We start from the raw sequence: 22,759 nt of genomic DNA on the forward strand, positions 1-22,759 counted from the left end.
TTAGATATTTTAAGAGAGAGGATGGATTTATGTCCTAGTCTTGGTGGCTGAGATTACTTAAAGGAGGTCATTTTCCCCCAAATTCCATAAGAATGGTGCAGAAATTCTTTCAAAGGCGACTTCACTTCTGACCGTATCCTTTTATGAATACATTTTTGATCCTTTTATCTTGAAATGTGTAATACAAATCTAGTCATACTGCTACATAAAAATTATATTGGGAAATCAGACTTATGGATGTGTGCTTTTTATTTGATATTTAATAATGCCCTAAGGCAGGTAATTCAAATTTTTATTAAAGTGAAATGATTTGACAGTCAGACTTTGAATTTAATGCATGAATGTTTCATTTAAGCTCTTGGAACTGAAAAGGAAAAAAAACTTTTTTTCTGATAGTTCTCTAAAAAATGTTCAAAATAATTCAGATTTATTTTAGCTATGCTTTACTAAAATAATTTTAGTTTTTGGACTTAAAATGACATTTATTTTTGCATGACATGTCTAGACATCTGGAGGGTTTTGATAACCAAGACTTATTACTCCCATGAATTATCTGTGACTTTTTATATTACCATTCAGGAAGTATGAACTATGGTTTTGTACTTGTTTAAAGAGTTAGCACATAAGTCACCCAGGTGCAGGGCTAGTTCAGATTTCTAGGAGCCAATTTACCCACTGAACTTTCTTTACGATGCAGGAGAACCAAATCTTAATAACAAACCAAAATAAGACCAAGCTTTATGTCCAGTTTCCTTGCTGCCCTTGGCATGATAATATTGATACTACCCTTCCAGTGAAATGATTATTTGCCTGTTTGTTTCATTAAGTATTAACCAATTTTTAGAAAGCTATTCTGACTGTTCAAAGATTTGCCTGCTTCCCCTGTGACTCAAATACTGTTAAACTGCACACATGTTTACAGTAACTATAGTTAATTATAATTATTTTCTGTAAAAACCAATGCCACAGAGCTCTTTAAATAACCTCCCTGTAAACAGGTAAATAAATATCCTACATTTCTTGGCAACATTATTTCCAATTACATTAACAATTTATCTATTTGTGAGATCTATTATTTACATAAAACCCTGTTTCTTGAGTTGATTTAGCTTTAGAACAAAACAATATGATTAAACAACATATTTTTTTAGCCATAGAATTAATATAATTATGAATAAAAAATGTTTTCTCCAGAAAAAAAAGTAACCTCCCTTCTCCCCCTTAAAAGGGGAAAATATGTGTGCTCCAAATAGATGAGGAAAAAAAAAAACAGAAAAAAGGAAGAAGAAAAAAGAGGGTTATTAAACAAGTATCTCTGATCCCTGTGTCAAACTTACCCTCATATTTGGGCAAAGACCCGTTCTGGGTCTTTGAAGTCACATTCAGACTGTACTGAACTCTTCCCCATGTATACTTTTGCAACTAATAATGTTGTCTTCTTAGCTTTAATAAATGCTATAGCTAGCATCAATTTCATAGCAGCTTTCTTTTATAACCTAACAGAGTTGGAGGTTAGAAAAGACTAAGCCATTATGGAAAAGGAGGGGATTTGTGGGAAAGGGATAATGTCAACTCTGAATGACCAAGTAGGTAAAAGCTATTATCCTTTCAGGATAAATGGAAAGCTCAGAGCCATATTTTCAGTCAATAGAACTTGGACTGACTTCACTCCAATAATTTAATATGATGCACAGCATTAGGGTGAGAAATGAAAGCTCGATGGTAGAGCTATCTTCTATTTACTGTATCCTATAGAATTGCCCGAAAATGAATGGATTTCCTAAAGGATCTCAATATCATTTCAGGAAAAGGCCAAAATACCAAGGGTGGTCAACCCATCTATTATGTTTTGATTCCGTGATACAAAAATTGTTCTTAACCCAAGAATGAAAAGTATCAAAGCTGTATAGACATTTCTTCAAGATTAGTAAAGAAGGAAAATAATCCCTGCTTCCGTATCTGTCCTTTTTTTCTTTTTTCAGTATTAGAAATGTTAATTGATTGTGGGTAAAAATTGTTGAATGATTTATTCCCCTCCCCACCCATGAATTTAAACAAAATTGTGTTTGGGAGGAAGGAAAGAGAACATCTTGCAGTCATGGGTCAGCTTTTATGTTGAACATTAATATATTATGATACCCTAAATATAGTAGATTTCATGATTTTAAACTTCATATATTTTCCATAAGAAAATCACCGAGACCAGGTTATCTCCTCTAAACATGTTGTATTATGTCTTTTTCCTCATGGATGCTCATTTTTGGTAATTTCCTCAAGCCAGTTTTTAAATTCTATTTTTCCAGTTTGAGACTTATTAAGAAAACATTGTTCACAGAGAAGCATTCATTTCAGTTTCTTCCTCATTTACTGTCTGTCCTTTCCAGTTCCTCTTTTCCATGATGAAGTTCACAGACACTTAGGAAAGCGGGTTCATCGTAGAGCCAGGGAACCGTGAAAGCCCAGCACACAAAGGGACCTTCCTGGAGGCCACTTGCTGTTGGAGTCCCCGTGGCTCAGCCTGTGGTGCTTCCTCTCTTTGTAGGTGGATCATCTACACCCACAGCCTCTGTCACCACCAAATGCTGATGACCCTCTCATTTATCTGCCGACCCCAGGTCTCTCTGTTAAGTTCTAGAATTGGATGCCCAACCGTTTGCCTCACTTTTCTTTTGGATGCATCAAAGGTGTCTCACACTCAGTATATAAAAGATTGAATATATGATCGTCCTTCGCAGACTTGGCTTTCTTCCAGTTTTCTTAGGAATTCAAGTCATACTTACCACTTCTCACCTCACCTCACCTCACATTTCCAATTTATCGTCCAGTTCACAGATTCGCCTTCGGATAGCTCCCAAATCCATCTCTGTGATCATCACAGCCCATAAAGTTAGCATCAGCTCTCACCTGGGCTGTTGCAGGAACACCCCCCTCTCTTCTACGTAGGATTGTTGAAGAAAGATTTGTAAAAATAAAAGACATGGGTGACAGAGAGCCCTCAAACTTGCGCGTCAACTCTGATTGACCGATATGAGCTGTCGAGAGTGTTGAGAAGGATTCTGCGTCCACGGCTGAGCGCAGTGCGAAAGGGTGACAGGACTCACTGGCGACATCTGTCGCTGGGGGCTGGTGGCGGTATTGTAGTTTGTTATTCCCATCTGCAGTGGAAGTTTGGGTGATTGCATCTGACTTAAATGTCTCAGCTGTGAAGGTGCAGAGCCTTGAATGAGTTTTGGAAAATTGACCTGCGTTACATCTACTGATATGTAGCTGGATGTTAGCAGTTATCGAGGAAATACAGAAACATGATGAAAAGACTGAAGTCCCCTGATCAACCTTCTTTTTAATATTTTCCTTTTCTTTTGTATTAGTTACTAAGCATAACTAAACATAGCAAATAGCTTACATATAGCAAAACCTAGGAGATCTGAAATCTCAGCATAGAAGTGAAATGGCATGAGGGTGATGGAAGGATCATGGCGTGAGAGTGGAGGAACTTACCTGCTCCAGGCCCTTTGTTAGGGATGGAAGCCATCTCCTGAAGAAGGGAAAAGGGTTTGTTAAAGAAGAAACCAGTTAAGGGAAAAGTAGGTACTGACATGCCACCCACAAGGGTGAGAAACAATGTATTTTAAAGTATTAAAAAAAAAAGCGCCATACCAAAAAATTGTCAATTTAACTATATAGGTCTTAGAGATATTTATATGTTAGTACAAATAGATTTGCCTTATTCTTTTGACTACTTCATTTTTTAAAAATTGAAGTATAGTTGATTTACAATGTTGTGTTAGTTTCAGGTGTACAGCAAAGTGATTCAGTTATATGTATATCTGTTCTTTTTCAGATTCTTTTCACTTACAGGTTATTACAAAACTTTGAGGATAGTTCCCTGTGCTATACAGTAGGTCCTGTTGGTTATGTATTTTATATATAATAGTGTGTATATCTTAATCCCAAACTTCTAATTTATTCCCCCCCCTTTCCCCTTTGGTAACCATAAATTTGTTTTCTATGTCTGTGGGTCTACTTCTGTTTTGTAAATAAGTTCATTTGTATCATTTTTTAAGATTCTACATATAAGTGATATCATATATTTGTCTTTCTCTTTCTGACTTACTTTACTTAGTATGATAATCTCTAGGTCCATCCATATTGCTGCAAATGGCATTATTTCCTTTCTTTTTATGGCTGAGTAATATTCCATTGTATACATAGACCACATCTTCTTTATGCATTCCTCTGTTGATGGACATTTAGGTTGCTTCCATGTCTTGGCTATTGTAAAGAGTGCTGCAGTGAACATTGGGGTGCATGTATCTTTTCGAATTATAGTTTTCTCTGGATATATGCCCAGGAGTGGGATCCCTGTATCATATGGTAACTCTGTTTTTATTCTTTTAAGGAACCTCCATACTGTTGTCTGTAGTGGCTGTACCAATTTACATTCCCACCAACAGTGTAGGAGGGTTCCTTTTTCTCCGCACCCTTTCCAGCATTTGTTATTTGTAGACTTTTTGATGATGGCCATTCTGACTGGTGTGATACTTCAGTTTTAATTAAACAAACATGCCAGTGAAAACTTGTTTTGGTAGCATACAAAGCTAAAATAGTCTAGACAATGCCCAATATCTTGGACAGAATCTGAAATATTTGTTGGATAATATGGAGGTTTCTCCAATCAAGAAATTTGCCACTATGTAACACCATTCTCACAGAAAATTAATTGTTAAAACCATAAAACCACATTGGTTTTGGATGGGTCTGTTTTCTATCATAGTGCTTCTTTAAATGCCTGTTCTGAATTCTTATACTTTTAGTGGTTAGAAACTCATAAAAGTCTTTAGGGCTTGTCTGCAGAAAATATTTTCAAACACATCTTAGAAGCATGGAGTCAAACTGGATCTCAAAAAGTTATTTAATCGAGTCTTCTGCCTGAAAAGGTCTTCAGCTAAATTATTATTAAAAAAAAAATTTTTTTTAATCAGTCATCAATTTCAGCTAAATTATTATAGATGATTGGTCCCCACATCTAGAAACAAACAAGCAAACAAACCTTCATTGTATGAGATACCTACTTCAGAGGTTCTTCTAATCCTGCATAATGCAAAAGGGAAAAAAAAAAAAAAAGAACCTCATGAAATACTCTCCCGGTAAAGTATGAACTGAATTGGAACACCATTTTGATAGTAATATTTTTTATGGTTTGCCATAAATGAATATTTTTGATGAATGTAACCAGTTATATTCCAAGTATTCTAAGATTTATGTTTTTCTTGTGTTTGCAGCATGTGAGAGTTCCTATAACTTTTACAGTGCAGAGAAACTCATGTAATTTTTCACAAATATGAGTGTTCATTCGATTTTAGTATGGGTACAATCAGTGGTTCTCTAATGGTACCATTTCTTTCAAGAATGATTATATTTATTGGGTCCCAGCAATTAAATCACTATAATGAGAAATAAAAGATTGTAAATAAGAATAACAATGTTATTAATCATCTAAATTAGTCACTTACGGCACATTCCTGGACCTGAAATATTTCCATAGGAAATAATGCTAAAATCCACATTTATTTATAATTAGACATAATACAAACCTTCTCTCATTATAATAGTTGCCCAAATCCCACTTCAACTTAATTTCATTGACTTTGATTTCTGGACTGAAAGCATTAAGCTTGAACCTAGTGAGAAATGTATAATATGTGCATTCAATTAAGAAGTAATTAGATATTCAATCACCCTTACAGCACACTAGGGATTAGGGAAGGAGGAAGAAAAATGTGACGCGCTGTAGTGTGTAACACAGTTTTGTTAATTAGTGTAGTGCTAATTGAGACTGAGAAAGTGTCAGAATAGTATAACATAGGTTTGCTTGTGAAGAACTTTAAAAGCTAAGTTTAGTGTTTTATGATACTTTGATGCAGAGTTGTATAGAATATACCAAACAATCTGATGTGTCCTTGAGTTTCAGTTAAAGTTTACCCATTCATTCTAAGTGACACATACTAGTGAGTGATGAAGGGGAAAGAACAGCTGCTTTTTTATGTTTCCGACCCTCTGCTATATTTTATCTCATTTAATCCTCACAACGATCTTGTGAGGCATGTGCTTTTATTTCCGTTTTAGAGATGGAGACCCTGAGGCTGAAAGGGGTTGAGTAACTTGCTCAGGGTCACAGCCAGTACAGGGCAAAGCCAGGGTTCACACCCAGGTAGGTTTCACTGCAAACCCTGAGCTCTTTTCACTATGCCTTTCAAATAACAAAGGGCAGATAATTATGAAGTCCTTGTATATCTTTGCCTCCTTATCTCTTTAGGTAAATTCCTCGGAATGAGATTTCTAGGGAAAAAGGACACCCGTGTTTTCATTTTTGGTATCACATTGCTAATAGTCTCCCTAAGGGTTAACGCTAATTTGTGCTTGCACCATGGATTGAAGGTGTTTTTGCCCTTTTTAAAATCAATCACTCTGTATACTTTCCACCTCCTTCTCATCTCCTTTTTACTCCTCACTTTCTCGAAATGTGTTCATCTCTGTTTACCTATTGAAATTTCTGTGGCAAGAGTAACCCCTTTGATTTCTCTAAATATGACACATATTCATGGCAGAAAATTCAAACAGTACAGAACAAAATGAAGCAACAAGGATCTCTCAGACACTCCTCTCAGCGACAGTCACCATGAACACTGGGGTGAACGTGGAGGTCCCCCCATCCTCAGTGGGGGATGGCTTAGGTTCCATTCTGACTCCACTGGTAGTTAGTTGTGTGACCTTGACAAAGTTCCTAATATCTCTAAGTCTCTTTTTTCATCACTTAAAAGAAGGCCATAGTAGTACCTACCTCATAGGGTGGTTGTGAAGATACAGTGAAGTAATGCAATTAAAGTGCTTAACATGTTTTTGGTCCACAGTGTTAAGTATTTAATAAATGTTACCTTTATCATTATTTTTGTTCTTTTGATCTCTCTTTTTGCATATCTCTCATAAGCACATCTAGACATATAATGTTCCTCATGGGATTATATTATGCAGGATATTTTTCTATCTGCTTGTTTGATATATCTTTTCACATCATTCAATAGATACATGTGTACATTTTAATGATTGTACATAAGTTGCCCTTAATTATGTACTAAAATTTATCGAGTGTTCCTCTATTATTGTACATTTTAGGTCATTTTCAGTACTTTGCTATAATCAACAGTACTGTAGTTAACATATGCATTTATTTCCTTAAAAATTTCTTAGTAGTAAGATTACTGGGTCAGAGCGTTTTAATTATAATACTGTATATGTGCAAATTGCTCTAAGAGTTGTATCCCTTTATGTTTCCACTGACCATGTGTCCAACTACACACTTTTCTTCACCTTCACTGACATTGAGTATTTTCAAATTTCTTATCCTTGCCAATCTGATTAAAAATGATTCTGTTACATTATATTAAGTCTTTCTTTGAATACTTGGTTTTATCCTTGAATTTCCTGTTCTGTTCCATTAATCTGTCTGTTCATGAGCAGCAACCACTGTGTTTGTGACACTGGTGTATATTTCAGTGTTTGGTAGGACAAGATCCCTTACTAATCTCTTCTGCAGAGTTTTCTTATTTCCATGTGTTTAATTCTTCCAGATAAGCGATAGGATCATTTTACCAGAAGGATTGAAATAAAGAATAAAAGAGAGGGTGAGAAAAAGAGAATGAAAGAAAGAGAAAAAGGAAGAAAAAGAATCTTGCTAGAATTTTTGATTTGGATTGCATTGAATACATAGAGTAATTTAAGGAGAATTGATATCTTTATAATGTTGAATCTTTCTAGCAAGGAACAATGCATAGGTCTATGCTTATTAAAGTTTTTTTTAATGTTCTTTAGATGTTGTATAGTTCTCTCCTCTGGCTGAATTTGCTATAAGATGTGCATTTGGACTCTGGAGTCAGCCTCGGGTGTGGCTTGATTGGGAATATAGCACTTGCACCTCCTGCTCCATGGTTTGGGCAAATTATTGATATTCTTTCAGCCTCAGTTTCCTCATCTGTGAAATAGGGATACTAAGAGTCATACCTCCTAGTATACCTCCACCTAGAGGTGTTGTGAGGATTAAACAAAATATGGTAAAATGCATAGCATGGTGCTTTGCAGGGGGCTAGCATTCAATAAATGTGAGCTATTACTGTTATTATTGTTTTTGTATTCATTATCAATTTTGATTAGTGTCATTTTTCACTACATTTTTATATTGGTTAATATTTATTGACTGAAAAAATAATTGCTTGGATTTGTCCTTGGCTTTCTTATTAACCTTTCATATAGTTTCCAAATGACATTTTAGTTGATTGTTTGTATTTTCTAAATAGACCCTGGTCACATCTGTAAATAATGACAATTTCATCTTCTCCTAATTTTACTAGTTCTTATTTTATTGCACCCTCTAGAACTCCCAGAATAATGTTAAATAATTAACAGTGATATCTGGTTTCCCTTTCTTATTTCGGATATGCCTGGATTTCGATTTCCAAATCCTATGTTATCTTTCCCACCCTGTGTCCTTTCAATCTTCAAAAGCAGTTGACACTCTTGACCTTCTCCTTTCTCTTTCTCCTTTTTCTGTTTATTTTCCATCCTCCTGACCTGATACTGGTATTAGTGGGTGTGTTGAAAAAGAAGGTGCCTATCTTGCCCTTGCTTGTAATGGAAGGACATTTATTTTTAACCTTCTGTTCAGTGTATGGCAGTATTCTAGGGACTGTGTGCAAATATACACATTATCAGCATAGACTCCCCTGAGGAGCTTATAGCCTGGTGTTGGGAGCGAATCAGGTAACCCAGCTAACTCCAAATCCAAGCAGCATGAGAAAAAACTGCCCCGAGAGCATTCAGAAAGAGTCCTTACGTCTAGCATCTCGCTATTTCTTAAAAGACTCTTCTTTTGGAGATTTTACACTGAATTATCTTACTTAAAGAGGGATGTGGCAGTGGGTTATCAATTAGCTGAGCCTAAGTCACTGGAACTGAGGTCAGCCCTGTGACCTGCAGCAGCCTTTGTGAAGGACACATGGGCACATGTGCTTTTTTTGTTTTTGATAGCTTTGTAGGAAATTCTCCAATGGTGATTTGATTTGCGCTCATCCCCAGGGGTCTCTTCACAGAAGATCATTTAAGGTTCAGAAATAGTCACATGAAAGATGGCATCTGTTATAATTATATTGAAATAGCTCTTGATTTAGAAGACTTCTTAGGATTATGGCCTTACTTCAAGGTCTCATTATGAACAATGATCACTGGATAATAGAACATTTCCTTTTATAGTTAAGCTTTCTTATTATTTATATATAGATAAATGGGTATTTGGGAGGAGGTCCCAAAGGGGAGAAAGTCAGCCTGATTACCTTTGTGTATTCCGAGTGTCATTTCTTTATCCAAATAATAGGAAATCTGGAGAGAGAGCAGAGAAATTTTAGGAGAGGACCAGCAACAAAATCATTCAAAACACTTTTTCAGAACTCAGGGACATAAATTTACAAATTGAAAAGACCCACTGAATTTCCAGGGCAGTAGATCAATATGCACCCACACCAAGGCACTATCATCGTGAAATTTCTGAACATGGAGGGAGAAGTTACAGGGAGGAAAAAACAAGTCAGACTCAAAGAACCTGGAGTTTAAATATCAGACTTCTCAACAGCAATACTGGAAGCTAAAAGCCAGGGAAGAATGACCTTCAGAATTCTGAGAGAAAGTTGCAGCCCACCTACAATTCCTCACCCAAACTTTCAATAGTCATGTTCAGATATCAAGGTCATTAAAAATTTATTTCCCAGGAAGCTACTGGAAGATGTGCTTCACCAAAATGGCATAAACCAAGAAAACAGATGTGGGATCCAGGAAACAGGAGAGCCGACAAAGGAGAAAGGCAAAGGAGATTCCCAGAATGATGGTGAAGTGAGGTAGCCAGCATAGAGGGTGTGAGTCCAGATGTGAGCAGTTGAGAAGGTTCTAGAAGAGCTTCCTCCAGGAAGACGAAGTTGATAGACTGCATAATAAAACAAGTTGTGCAAGAAAGGAAAATTAATGATATATTAATACATGTAGTTCAGTTCTGAATAATATTTACATCATCACAATGATAGAAATCAAATATTGATCCAAATTATTATATAACTGTATTGGGAGGGTGGAGTGAAGGGAAGGGTTTACAGTGTGTGAGTGGTGTGTGTGTGTGTGTGTATGTGTGTGTGTGTAGAGAGGTAGGGGCTGATAGGAGGAAAGAGGGTCAAATGACATTCTCCATAGGGAAAGTTGACAGACAATGCTAAAACAGAAAACTGAAAAGGAGTAATACAATCATACCGATTAGCTCTACAGTATTAATAAAATAATCAGCTCAAAGAGTTGAGGAGGAGCAAAGTGGTGGCATATGGGACGGGAAACGGATAGTTTTTGTAACACACCCTTTAGAACTACTTAACTTTTTCAACTATGTGCATGTGTAATACTGATACAAATAAAAACATTAATAAAAATGTTAAAAATTTAACTTTTTATACAAGTAAAAACGTTAAATAAAAATGTTAAATAAATGACAGGAGCAATTGCTACTGTCATTTTGTTATACTTTTTAATGTATGTACGCACACATGTGTGGGCACACACGCACATACGCAGACATACGTATGTGCATTTTCTTGGAGTGTTTGCTTTGAGCCAGATGTTGTGTTGGGCCTTGGGAACACAGTGCAGATGAGATCAAGTATGATTCCATCCCATGAAAAATTTCTCTGAAATGCTGAAAAGTAAATGTCAAACACATGCTATAGAAAATAATAGACCATACCGTAGTTCAGTTTTCAGTGAGTGAGATGTCTGTAAAATCAACGAAATAGTCACCAGTCACTCAGTTATGTGCCCGGGAGGCACTGTTGTCACATTATATCTGTTGTCATATTCCATTCTCACACAAACCCTACAAAGTAGGCATTGCCATCTGGGGCTCAGAAGGGGCAAACAGATTGCCTAAAATCTTCCAGCCAGTTGGTGGCAGAGCTGGGATTTGAACTTGAGTCTTTCTGATTCCACATCCACACCCCAGAGTGTGATCAGTTGAACTCAGGGACATAAATTTTTTTTGTAATTTTTCCAGCTAATCTGGTATCATGCAGTGAACGAGATCAAGCATCCATCTCTCGGGGCGGGGGGGAGCTAATAGATCATCCTCAGAGTGCCTTGGCTTTGGGAGGTGACATTTTCTTTGTTTGAACAATGTAAAGGTGAAAAATTCAATAAGCATAGGGCATTATCTTTAGTTTCCCTGTGAGGGAGATTTTAAGAGAGTGAGCATCTAAATTCACCAGCAGAGTCCACACTCAGTTGAATTAGAATTCATTCTACATTTATTGAGAATCCTGTAAATCAAGCCATTAGAGCTTTAAAATGAACAAGACACCTGAGAGCTTGTGCACCTGTTGCACTGTGGTTGTATGTTCAATGTTAAAATGCTTTGGGTAAAACCTGACCTCGTGTCATTAGAGTGACTGCATATTTACTTACCTATCTTTTGTCTAATTGATGTTTTAGACCATGGTAGCTTAATTTTTAGAGTAGTTGGATATATTATTAAAGCGTAATTGAATTACTTTCATAAACTTGGAATCTCTGCCTCTAGACCAACCTTTCCCAAATGTGTTCTGCAGAGCATTGGTCCATCAAGATGTTTGTTAAATCAAGAGGTGACTGTCCCATACATTTGGAGAATCCTGAATATAATATTTTTCTTTTGCAAATTTACAGTGCACATTAGCATGTTAGAGACTGACATGGTTTTGTATGAAAGAATCATATTTTACTCTATGTAATCAGAGTTTCCACAGTATTTTTTGAATACAGATTCATTTTTTCCACCCAACTTCTAGAGTTATGTGGAACACATTTTAGGAAATGGGGGACTCCAGTTATTTTCTTTTTGCAAAAAATTCATCCATGCTGACCTTTAGGCTCCTTTTAAAAAGCTCTAAAATGCTGAGGCTTTACAATTTGGATCATCAGTCAGTTTTATGTCAGTCACTTTGATTTATAAATGTGTTGGGTTATAGTTGTCAAATGCATACACAAACAATGTCCTACTTTACCTTTGAAATCACTTCTATGAGGCATAATCTTAAAGATTTGGTCATGACTCACTATCTTATTTGAAATTTTAGTTTGGAAATATACCCCAGCATTATTAATGTTTTCTAATAAATTGTTCCAGAAATTATATGTATTTATGTGAACATATGCATACATGTGTGGACATGTATATGTACAAATGTACAAGCATATCCACCCACATACCATGTATGAACAATTTTAAAGTATTCCATTGTATCATAATTTATTTTTATTTTTTTCACATCTTTATTGGAGTATAAATGCTTTACAATGTTGTGTTTGTTTCTACTGTACAACAGAATCAGCTATATGTACACATATATCCCTGCATCCCCTCCCTTTTGAGCCTCCCTCCCACCCTCCCTATCCCATCCCTCTAGGTGGTCACAAAGCACCGAGCTGATCTCCCTGTGCTATACATCATAATTTATTAAGGAAGGAAATTATTTAGCTTTTTCTAGTTTTTTTTGCTTCAGTGAATATCCTTATACATAAAATCTTTGTATGATTAGGTGGTTATATCTCTATGATAAGTTCCAAGAAGTAGAATTCTGGGTGAAAAGTATATGCGCTCTAAATTTTAATAGATATTTGTTGTCCAAAAGATTGGACTTGTTTATTTTTAGCAACTGTATTAAAGTGTGTTCCCCCAGTCCCATCTCTGGCAACACGAGTAGATGTATTGAACTGAAATCTTAGCTGATGTTGTTTTCTAAATGGGAAGACTATTAGTTCTCTCAAAATGTACGTTTCATGTGTTGTTCTATATTTATTATTTCCTGATTTATTTAATAGAAATGTCACATTATTTGGGGACTAGGAAGCAGTGGTCTTTGTGCTCAAACAGTTACCATCTGCAGTTATTACACAGGAAATTAATGACAGTAACCAAAAGCTTTATTTTTATTTATTATTATGCCTGACGTGTCAATTTTTTGTTTAGAAAACAGTTCAAGTGTTCGTTTATTTCTTTTGGTTGAAAATACATGTCTCTATGAAATTTTGCATTAATAGATTCTGCCAGAGAAATAAAATTATGCTAGACTTTGTGGAAAAATTGCAGAGATGACAAACTTGAGCACGAAGATATTTTTGAAATTTCCACATTTTCTTATGAAACTTCTCGTTTTTGCTGTCTCACTGGACTGTAGAAAGACTTTCCAGTCTGCCTTGGAGGAGTGTCAGTAACATAATCGATTCCTTCTTTTTGCCTTAAAGGAGGAAGACAATGGTCCTATAGTGCCCTTGGGTGAGAAACGGAAACTTTGAGCTGCAGCTTCGGTTTATCCTCAAAGCCTGCGTTGTTTGTCTTCATCTAATCGAGCTTTGATGGACATCTGTGACAGCTGCCTGTACACGTGCTCTAATGAAATATTAGAAATGGCTGTAAATTCAAAAGAAACCCCATATTATGTATCCGTATCACTGCTGCTAGTATTCATATTTTGCACATACTGTTTATTGCTTATGTGTAGAAGAAATGAAACTAGTTTTCAGAGTTATTAATATGAATATATATCATGTATTAGTACTGAGACAGGAAAAATACATTTCCAGCGTTCGCAGTCCTTCATTTCCTGTCTCCAACAGAAAATCCACTCATTCAGAAAATAATGTAATTCTTGATAATAAAATGAGAGTTTTGATCAAGAACAGCATACAGCTCCAAAATGGAATGTGAAGGATTAGTAAAAAACATATCTCATGTTACTTTGCAACCCTCATACCACTGTTAATGTCAGGGTGATTTGTTATAAAACATGATTTGGGAGTTAATGTAAGAACATAATACTCACTTCATATATTACTTTCTTAGTTAAAGGATTTAATTGAATATATGAATCTAATCATACTTATTTGACATATTAGAAGCTGAGGTTTCTAGGAATTTGAGAAAGGTATAAGAAATAAATAGGCTAAAGAGAAAGTGGATACTTTATTTTATAGCTTTATTTTCCATGATAGAAACATAAATTTAATAGTATCCTATAATAATTTAGTGTTGTACATTTTGTAGGACTTCAAAATATTTTATTGAGATCTTTGTTTTGAAGGTGAATCATATACTTATTTTAATTAATTTTAAGTGCTACTGGCAAATTTAAGCATATACTTAGATGCAGTTAGATGTGATAGAATGAGATAATTTATGTAAAGCAGTAGAGTGCCTGGCACAAAGCAAGTACTTAATAATGTTATTAGTTGTTGTTATAATTGTTGTAAAACTAACAACTTCAATAACATAGACTCAATTTTGAGGGATTTTGTGATGCAGAATATCTAAGTTAGAAATAGAAAATAATACAGATGGAATAATTATGTGTTGAGAGATTTTAGATGTGTTGGATAAAGGTTGTAATAATGAAAAGCATTAAATGCAAATAAAAAAATCATACCAAGTATCCCTGAAAACAGAAACTAAGAAGGTTCACGGTGGAGCCTTGGGCAGGGAGAGAAAGGACCAGAGCTGCCCCAGAGAGAGGAAGCGGAGGCGGATGAAGGGTCAGCATCTAACAAAGCCCTGGACCACATGAGGGCGGCATCAGGCAGAGCCTCTGAGAGGCAAAGGCAGTCCCGGGTTTCTCCCTTCTTTAGTTTCTTATATACAAAAATGAAGAAATGGCAAAGCATGGCTACAAAAACTTGGCATATTTAAATACATATCTTATAGACTAAAACTGATACCACGTACTTGTGAGACATTGGCTGCAGGTGTGGCCTCATTTGCAGTTAACATCAAAAGACAAAATCAAAACCCTCTCATGAGTGAGAGGCCAACAGGGCTGCTGGCACTCCTCTGGTAGACCCTGCGTTCAGGCCCTGGGGCTAAACAGTACATGGGCACCCAGTGTCACTGATCCTGATGTGGTTGGTACTGAGCAGCTGGGGACCATTCTTGGACTTAACTTCTGATGCTTCCTGCAGTCTCCAATCACTTGTCCCTGAAAAATACAAAATAAGCATAGCAACAAAAACTAATTCAAATGACTTTCAGGGTAATAGCTTGTTGCCCATATTTCCCCTCCAAAATATCTTTTTAAATTGAAGGAATCAAATGTATTTACTGGATATTTTCTGATTCAAAAGACTGAAATGAACTACTTGCTTCAGCTTGTGTTGTTCATTGGTGAGATTGTGTGGAAGCTTATATTCTTTAATGTGGGAAACCCCTTCATTCCACCATTAGGTACCTCAGACTCAGATTAGGACTGCTGGTTGTAGTGATGCTTTTGTGGGAATGAAGTTGAAAGAGTAATTTGTCAATAACAAAAGTGTAAATGACTGGTCAGAAATCTATCTAGTTTTGATGGTGGCATGGGAAAGAAAAGTATGGGATGGACCTGGAAATTGGAGAAGAAGCCTCCCAAAGCAGAAGTGTGTGTATGGGGTAGTTAACTAGGGATAAGGGACAAATTTCACAGATCTTGAAATTTAATTTAGGGTGGATTTTGTTTACCTGAAAAAAGGGCAAACTGAGGGTTTTCTTCTCATATGGTTTACACGTATATAAGCACCTCTTATTCAAGTTAATTAATGTAGCTGATAGTATGTAATGTAATATTGATCTCAGAAAGTTTGTCAGTTAAGGTAATTTGAGTCATTTTGTTGGTCAGTCTAGCTGAAAGACTTGCTGATTTTGTTGATCCTTGATCCTTTCAAAGAACCAACATTTGATTCTGTTGGTTTTCTCTACTGTGTTTTTATATAATCTTTATTATTTCCTTCCTTCTACTTGCTTTGGGTTTATTTTGTGCTTTTTCCATTATCTTAAGATGGAAGTTTAGGTATTGGTTTGAGATCTTTTTAATAAAGGCATTTATAGTTTTAAAATTTCCTCTAAGCATTGCTTTAGCTGCATCCTATAAGTTTTGTTTGTTATGTTTTTGTTTTCTTTCATCTCAAAGTATTTTCTAATTTGCCTTGTGATTTCTTCTTTGACCCAATGGTTTTCTAGGAGTGTGTTGCTTAATTTCTACATATTTATGAATTCCCAAATTTCTGAAATTTAGTTATAATTTTCATTGTAACACACTTTGTGTGATTTGAATTCCTTTAAACTTATTGAGGCATGTTTTATGGCCTAGATATGGTTTATTCTGGAGAATGTTCCATGTGTATTTAAGAAGAATGTGTATTCTGCTGTTGTTGGTGTTATGTTCTATGTCTATTAGATCTAGTTGATCTTCTGCATATTTCTATCTATCATTGAAAACAGGATATTGAAGTCTCCAGCGATTATTGTTGAATTACTTATTTCTTGCTCCAGTTCTGTCAGTTTTTTTTTTTTCATGTACCTTGGGACTCTGTTGTTAGGTATATATACGTTTATCATTTTTATATCTTTCTGATGGAGTTATCCTTTTATCATTATAAAATGTCTCTCTTTATCTCCAGCAACATTTTTGTTTTATAATAGACTTTCTAAGACATTAGTATAACACTCCAGCTTTCTTATGGCTGCTGTTTGTGTGATATGTGTTTTTCCATCATTTTACTTTCAACCTATTTGATCTTTAAATCTAAAGTGTGTCTCCTGTAGACAGCTTAAAGTTGGATCTTGTCTTTCCATTTAGCTTGACAATCTCTGCCTTTTGATTGGATTGTTTAACCCATTTATATTTAATGTTATTGTCGATATATTTAGGTTTATGTCTGCCATTCTACTTTTTGTTTTCTACCTGTCTCGTGTCTTTTTTTGTTTGTTTCTCTGTCCCTCCTTCATTACTCTCTTTTGCATTAAGTGACTATTTTCCAGTGTACTATTTCTTTTTTTTTTCTTTTATTATTCTCCAGTGTACTATTTCAATTGCTTTAATGATTTTTTAAAACTTTGTTTGGAGTTTATTTTCTTAGTGGTTGCTCTAGGGCTTACCATATGTTGATACATGTTAATTTATTAGAATCTACTTCAGATTTATGTTAATGTGATTACAGTTGGTGTTCTTTGTTCTTGTCAACTGCCTCTTGCCCTAGGCAAAATCTGTGAGTCACAGCTCAGGAGCTATGGGTAGGGACAGTGGTTTGCTTCTTGTGGAGTGACACTCCTGCTTTGCAGACAGGGTTCTGGATAGGGGCAGAAGCCTCTGGTTTTTGTGGCTTGCCTCTCCCAGACTGAAACTTCCACCCTATGAATAAGCCAGGGTGAAGGTGATCAAGGTCCTAATATTCTCAGCCTGCTGCACCTGGTGTAGAACGTCTGTTCTGTGAGTGGGGGCTGGGTGGAAGAAGGGGGCTTATGAGCTCTTGGAATTTAGCCTCTGTAAACCTTTTATGTATCCCTTGGTTGGGATTTGAGGGAAGAGGGAGCCCCATCTTCCTGGCCTTACCCGCTTAGAATGGATAGTTAATCATGCTAAACTGGAGTGAGTGTGTTTATGGCTCAAATTCTAAATAATCTTATTGAGATTTAGGAGATTTTTCTTGAATACATTTTTTCTCCATTTGCTGTATGTCCTTGGGAAAATTTCCAGACACTTTAAATTTCTTCTTCTTCTTCTTTTTATTCTATCAGGTATGGTAGCTGCACTGGGAAGCAGGTCTGTGGAGCTTCTCACCTGTCCATTCTGGGTGTAATGCTCTGTCATCTAAGATGGCACATTACTCAAAATGTCAGGCTATCAGATTCCTTTTGGAATTTTCACTTGAGTAAGCATATGTTTTCAAAATTGTGTGTCAAATATCATCATTGTGATTAAGGGTAGACTCATGCTTTTGGATAACTTAAAGTTTCTTAAAATGAAAATGAAGTTGACATAACAATGATAGTAGTTAACTTTTTGAGTTAATCACTCTGAAACTTCTCCATTTTATTTTTCTATTTAATTAATTAAAAACAGTTAGTATATGCTGATTAATGATTTTCAAGTCTGACCTCTACAAACTGAGCCTCAAGATGGCATGTGCATGAATAGACACTCAATAAACCTCATTTTCCTTAGAATCTATTCACTTCTATTAGAATATATTAATATAGCAAATATTGATATGATAAAAAGCAACCTATATTTTATTTAATACAGAATATTATTTGGGTCATAGTATAGAGTATTATATAAAAGACAAGGCCTTATACACCGATGATGTAATGCAGTTCCTAAAGATAAGCTCACAGAAACCTTTGTTCCTTTTTTTCTATGTTCCCTTCCTTTGTTTAGAGGTATTTCCTGTGCTACTTCTGTGTGAAACTCTTAACTGACACTCAGGTAGTGAGGTGGTGACACGTGACCCTTCAGACCAGTGTTTTTTTTTTTTTTTAAGAAAGATAAAAACAACATAGAAGAAAGGCTTTTAATGGAAACTTTGTGTTGTGTCAGACTTAGATTACATTTTAATAAAGTATACTAGAAGTTTTATACTTCAGGTTGTACAGGAATCCCCGCTTGGAAATGACACTATTGAGTTTTGAGAAACTTTTCAATTTCTGAAACTTCAGTGAATCTGCATAAACGACTGACTTGTAACGCTTCTACACCTCCACCACCCAATGGGACACTGCAGTTTAGTGAGTCAATAAAATTTAAGAAATTTCTTAGAGCTGCTCCAGAGACCTAGATATGCTTGTTTTACTCCCTTTTGGGCCTGATTCATTTCCAGAATAACTCTACTGCACACTTCCTTTGATAAACTTTAATTGCTTTCAAATTACATTGGAATTTAGTCAACCTCAATAGGAATTTCCTTGTGAAATTATATTAGAATCTGGCCCAACGGGATTTTTTTTAAAAAATGCATAATAAAGTCTATACATTGCATGAAAAACATTTTATCTTTTATAACATAAAGATGCTTCTTTATGGCATGAAAGAAATCTACAGTGTTCTTACAGCACAAGACTGGGATGAAAATTGACTCCTTGAAATTTCAGTCATATTAAATAAATTTCCTAACAAATGCTGCTTTCAGCAAATCTCATTTGAATAAAATAACCTTAAAACAAAAAAAATCTTTATACTTAACATGATTTCTTTCCCCCTCTTTTCTTCTGCTCAGAAATTATCTTCAAATGACATAAGTCCAAATATTCAAGAAATATGTTTGGGGCCCTATTAAAAAATTCAGATGCACGTCTAATGAAGTCGTTTATGAGGATTTTGCCTTTGCTCTTAGGCTCAGTAGTTACAGTGGTCAAGCTCAGCCTTCATACCTAACCAGAAACTTGAAGCAGTTTAGGAAGAACTGGGACCAGCTAAGAAAAACCTACAATTCCACAGATCTTTATTTTCTAAGTCCACAGAAAAGAAATGTGAATACAGTTCTTCTGGTGGGGAAATTGGTTTTCCCAGGAAGAGGAATTAATGCTTCTAGAGCACCAAGGAGGTGATTTTCTCATTTATGTAAGTGTGAGAAATGTCCTAAGTGGTACTCTGTTATGCGAGACAAGTACAGGTGAGCAGTTAACTCCAAGGAACTGTGCATCTCACAGAGGCCAGGGCCATTATTACTGCTAGTCCTTGCACGAAACTATGTATTTGAAAACATTTTATGGACATTGATTACACCTATTATTTCTCAATGAAGTTCCGACCCTTGGGCTCCAGTCTCGCGAGTCTCTGTTCTCAACACCCCACTCCCTCCCCATCTCGAAGACTAGAGGGTCCATCGTTGCTAACTTCTACATCTTTGGCAAGAGAACACATATTTTCACTACTATCCTCGGAGGCCTTTTCTTATTTCTGGATTACTGACAATTGGTCTGTATTGTTTTTTATCATCTCATGCATTTGTATTAAATATATTTGAATCATCATAATCACTCTATTGTGGGAACTGGCTCAAAGGAGGCAGACAACATTTAAGCCAGAAGAAGCTTTTTTATTTCTTTCTTTCAATCACCTTTTAAAAACTGGTCACATAGGATGATGTAATTGATTTCTGGGGTTTCTTAATTCTGTCCTCTGATTTAGCTGAGGGTAGACTTTCTTTTTTTGACCAGAAAGAAAAATGTGTCAAGTATATGTGTGGTCAAACCTATGCATCTGCTGAAGAATTATTTTTATTTTGAACTGTTTTAGAATATTTCCAACTTTCCCCAACAGTATTAATTTCCACCACCACCCTGGGAAGCCGGAAGATGGGTAGCAGTAGCTCCTGCAGGTGAACTGTGGCCAGAGAACAGCTCAGCCAGTGGAGACAAACGGTGCTTCCCAGGAGAATGCGGTATGTGAGAAGAGAATGTACCTGGGGTGGGTGCACACATGAAAGAAGCTGTGAAGACGTCCCAAAAGGAGCAGAGAATTTCAATGAAGCCAGACCCGCTGTAGAGTAGTAGCTGTAGCTGATACAGGTCAATACCTTGGATGATTCAAAGTGGTATTCGTAACGCTGTTCTCTGGGCAAAGTTCTGTCACTGCAAGTTATGTGCTTACATCCTGTCATGCGATCAGATGGGCGGGGGTAATAGCGGTTCAAGGCACAGACAGAAACATTTAAACATTGACTTAAATGTTGGATCTGAGTCCTGCAGGAGATGTGTGACCTTGGTCCGTATACTTAACCTCATTGGCCTCAGTTTCTTTGTCATTATTCTTACTACTTAAATCTTGGTATACTTAATCTCATTGGGCCTCAGTTTCTTTGTCTTTATTCTTACTACTTAAATCTTGGTATACTTAATCTCATTGGGCCTCAGTTTCTTTGTCTTTATTTAAGATTTACTACTTAAATCTTGAGATGTCTGTTTATATTATTTTAGCACTCTTCGGATTATCTGGATAAGGGTTTCCTATTATTACTCTATCACTTATAGGCTCTTTGCACCACAGTGGCCAAGAGGCCCGGGCTTTGGAGCAGGGCTGCCCAATACGGTCATCTTGCTTCTCTTTTTTCTCACTCACTTTCCCCCTTTTTCAAGGACAGTCATTCCTGTGCCCGTTGGCTCCACCAAGGGCCCTCTGTACAGCCACGGGCTTCTCTCTGCAGCATATGCCTGTATTAGTAGGTGCTCAGGTACCAAGAGAGGAACATCACTTTCTGAGGCAGAATCTCCCGAGATGCCTCACAGCCATTTTTTCTTCCCCCATACTAGGCCCCCAGAGTAGCTGTATTCCTTAGGAAGGATCAACCTCAAATAGGCGCCTGAATGTTAAAATACTTGAAAGAAGATGATGAAATAACTTGTGAAGGGTGAGTGAAGCCATACTCTGAAATGAGCAAATATGTGATTGCCATGTGTAATTTTGCAGGCTCTGTTGATGCAGACAAATAATTGAAGAAGTTACTCTGCCTGCCTCTTCAATAGTTAGGTAGAGACAGTCTCCCAAGGGTGCAACTTCCTAGGGCTTCAGAGTGGCTGAGGGACCCCCTCTGAGAAATGCGAAGGTAGGCAGCTAGACACCCATTGCTTGGGGGAAGGGCACAGAGGGACATTTTGACCTTGACAAAGGTCCTCTGGAAAAGGAGAGCTCGGGGGTGGAGGTGAAGCTGTTTGCATAAGGAGTTAGCGTCCTTCTGGGAGGGAGGGAGCTGAGGGTCTTAAGTGGGTTTTAAAATTAGGGAGACCCATGGGAGTTCACTGCTTGGGAAGGGCAGCAAAGCGATGCACCACGCGGGGACGGGCAGGCCGACCTGATGCCATCTGACCAGTGCTGAGCCTAAGGGTTGTGGGTTGGCACTGGTTCCAGCATTGCGGAATCTTGTCCGCCTCACAGTTGACCCTCACAGCTCTGGATAACACTGCTGAACGTGGGTGCCCCTCAGGGCCATGGGAGCAATAACGCTGGGACCGCTGGACTGGCTTCCTTTGAAAGACAGCACTGGATGCTTGGACAGCTCCGGAGAGAGAGAACCCCCCCAGGACGGGGCTTAGACTTCCTACTGAGAAGGACGTGTGGAGAAACAAGCCCCATCGAAAGAAAATAAGAGCTGTGTGGCCATTTTTGATACCCAAGCTGGTAAGGGAAGTCATATCCATTATTTACACACAACACACTATAAAGAACATCTGGTGGATTTGATACAAATCTATAGCTCCTCCTCACTAAGAAGCGGTAATAGCCCTTAAGCAAAGGGGAACGAATGTGGTTCTCTCTGAATCTTTTCCTCATGTTGCAGATTGTTCTCTTCCAAGCCAACTACCTTTTTCCTCATTATTATTATTTTTCCTCAGCACTGATAATTCTTAGTTTTTTGCTTATGTACTTGCCCCAAGTGCAGTCTTGAAGTCCTGAGTTTTTTCCGGCAGATTCCTTCGGAAGCTTTCCTTTCCTCTGTGATGTTCTGTGAGATGATGGCTCACCTGAGGCCACAACTCTGCCTTTGTCCCTTCAGCTGAGTCCGTGTCCTCTAGAGCAGCTTCCTTCTCTCTAGTGATAACACCGTCCTCCGCTGTGTAATGGCAGATGTCACGCTTGAAACTGAGCAGGACCCTGTGGGGCCTTCCCAGGTACAAAAGCCCCTCTGTGACCCCTGTTTCTTGTTTGTAGGAAGAAAGGCTTTAGTCTCGTTGGCCTTCCGAGTTCCAAAGAGCAGACTCAAGCAGTTACTAATTAGGGAAGTGAGGGGATGCAGAAACAAAGGAAGAGCAGTTAAGCAAGAAAAGTAATAATAGCTTAGATTACAGGTCAGTGATAAAACAGAGACCTAGTTCCGCCTCAAGGGATATACATAATAATCTGATGCA

General features: G+C 36.9%; 1 protein-coding gene across 13 annotated transcripts in view; it reads left to right on the plus strand.

Moving 5' to 3' along the window:
• Nucleotides 1-20,759, plus strand: part of CA8 (carbonic anhydrase 8) — a 240,120-nt gene extending 219,361 nt beyond the window's left edge. For all 13 annotated transcript variants that reach the window (XM_057532108.1, XM_057532107.1, XM_057532104.1 and 10 more), the window contains one exon: nucleotides 13,360-20,759. The gene's annotated coding sequence lies outside the window, so the exon portion shown is untranslated. The remainder of the gene's footprint in view (nucleotides 1-13,359) is intronic.
• Nucleotides 20,760-22,759: the final 2,000 nt, after the last annotated feature.

The sequence above is a fragment of the Balaenoptera acutorostrata genome, chromosome 17 (assembly GCF_949987535.1).
Source record: "Balaenoptera acutorostrata chromosome 17, mBalAcu1.1, whole genome shotgun sequence".
NCBI classification, from domain to species: Eukaryota; Metazoa; Chordata; class Mammalia; order Artiodactyla; family Balaenopteridae; genus Balaenoptera; species Balaenoptera acutorostrata.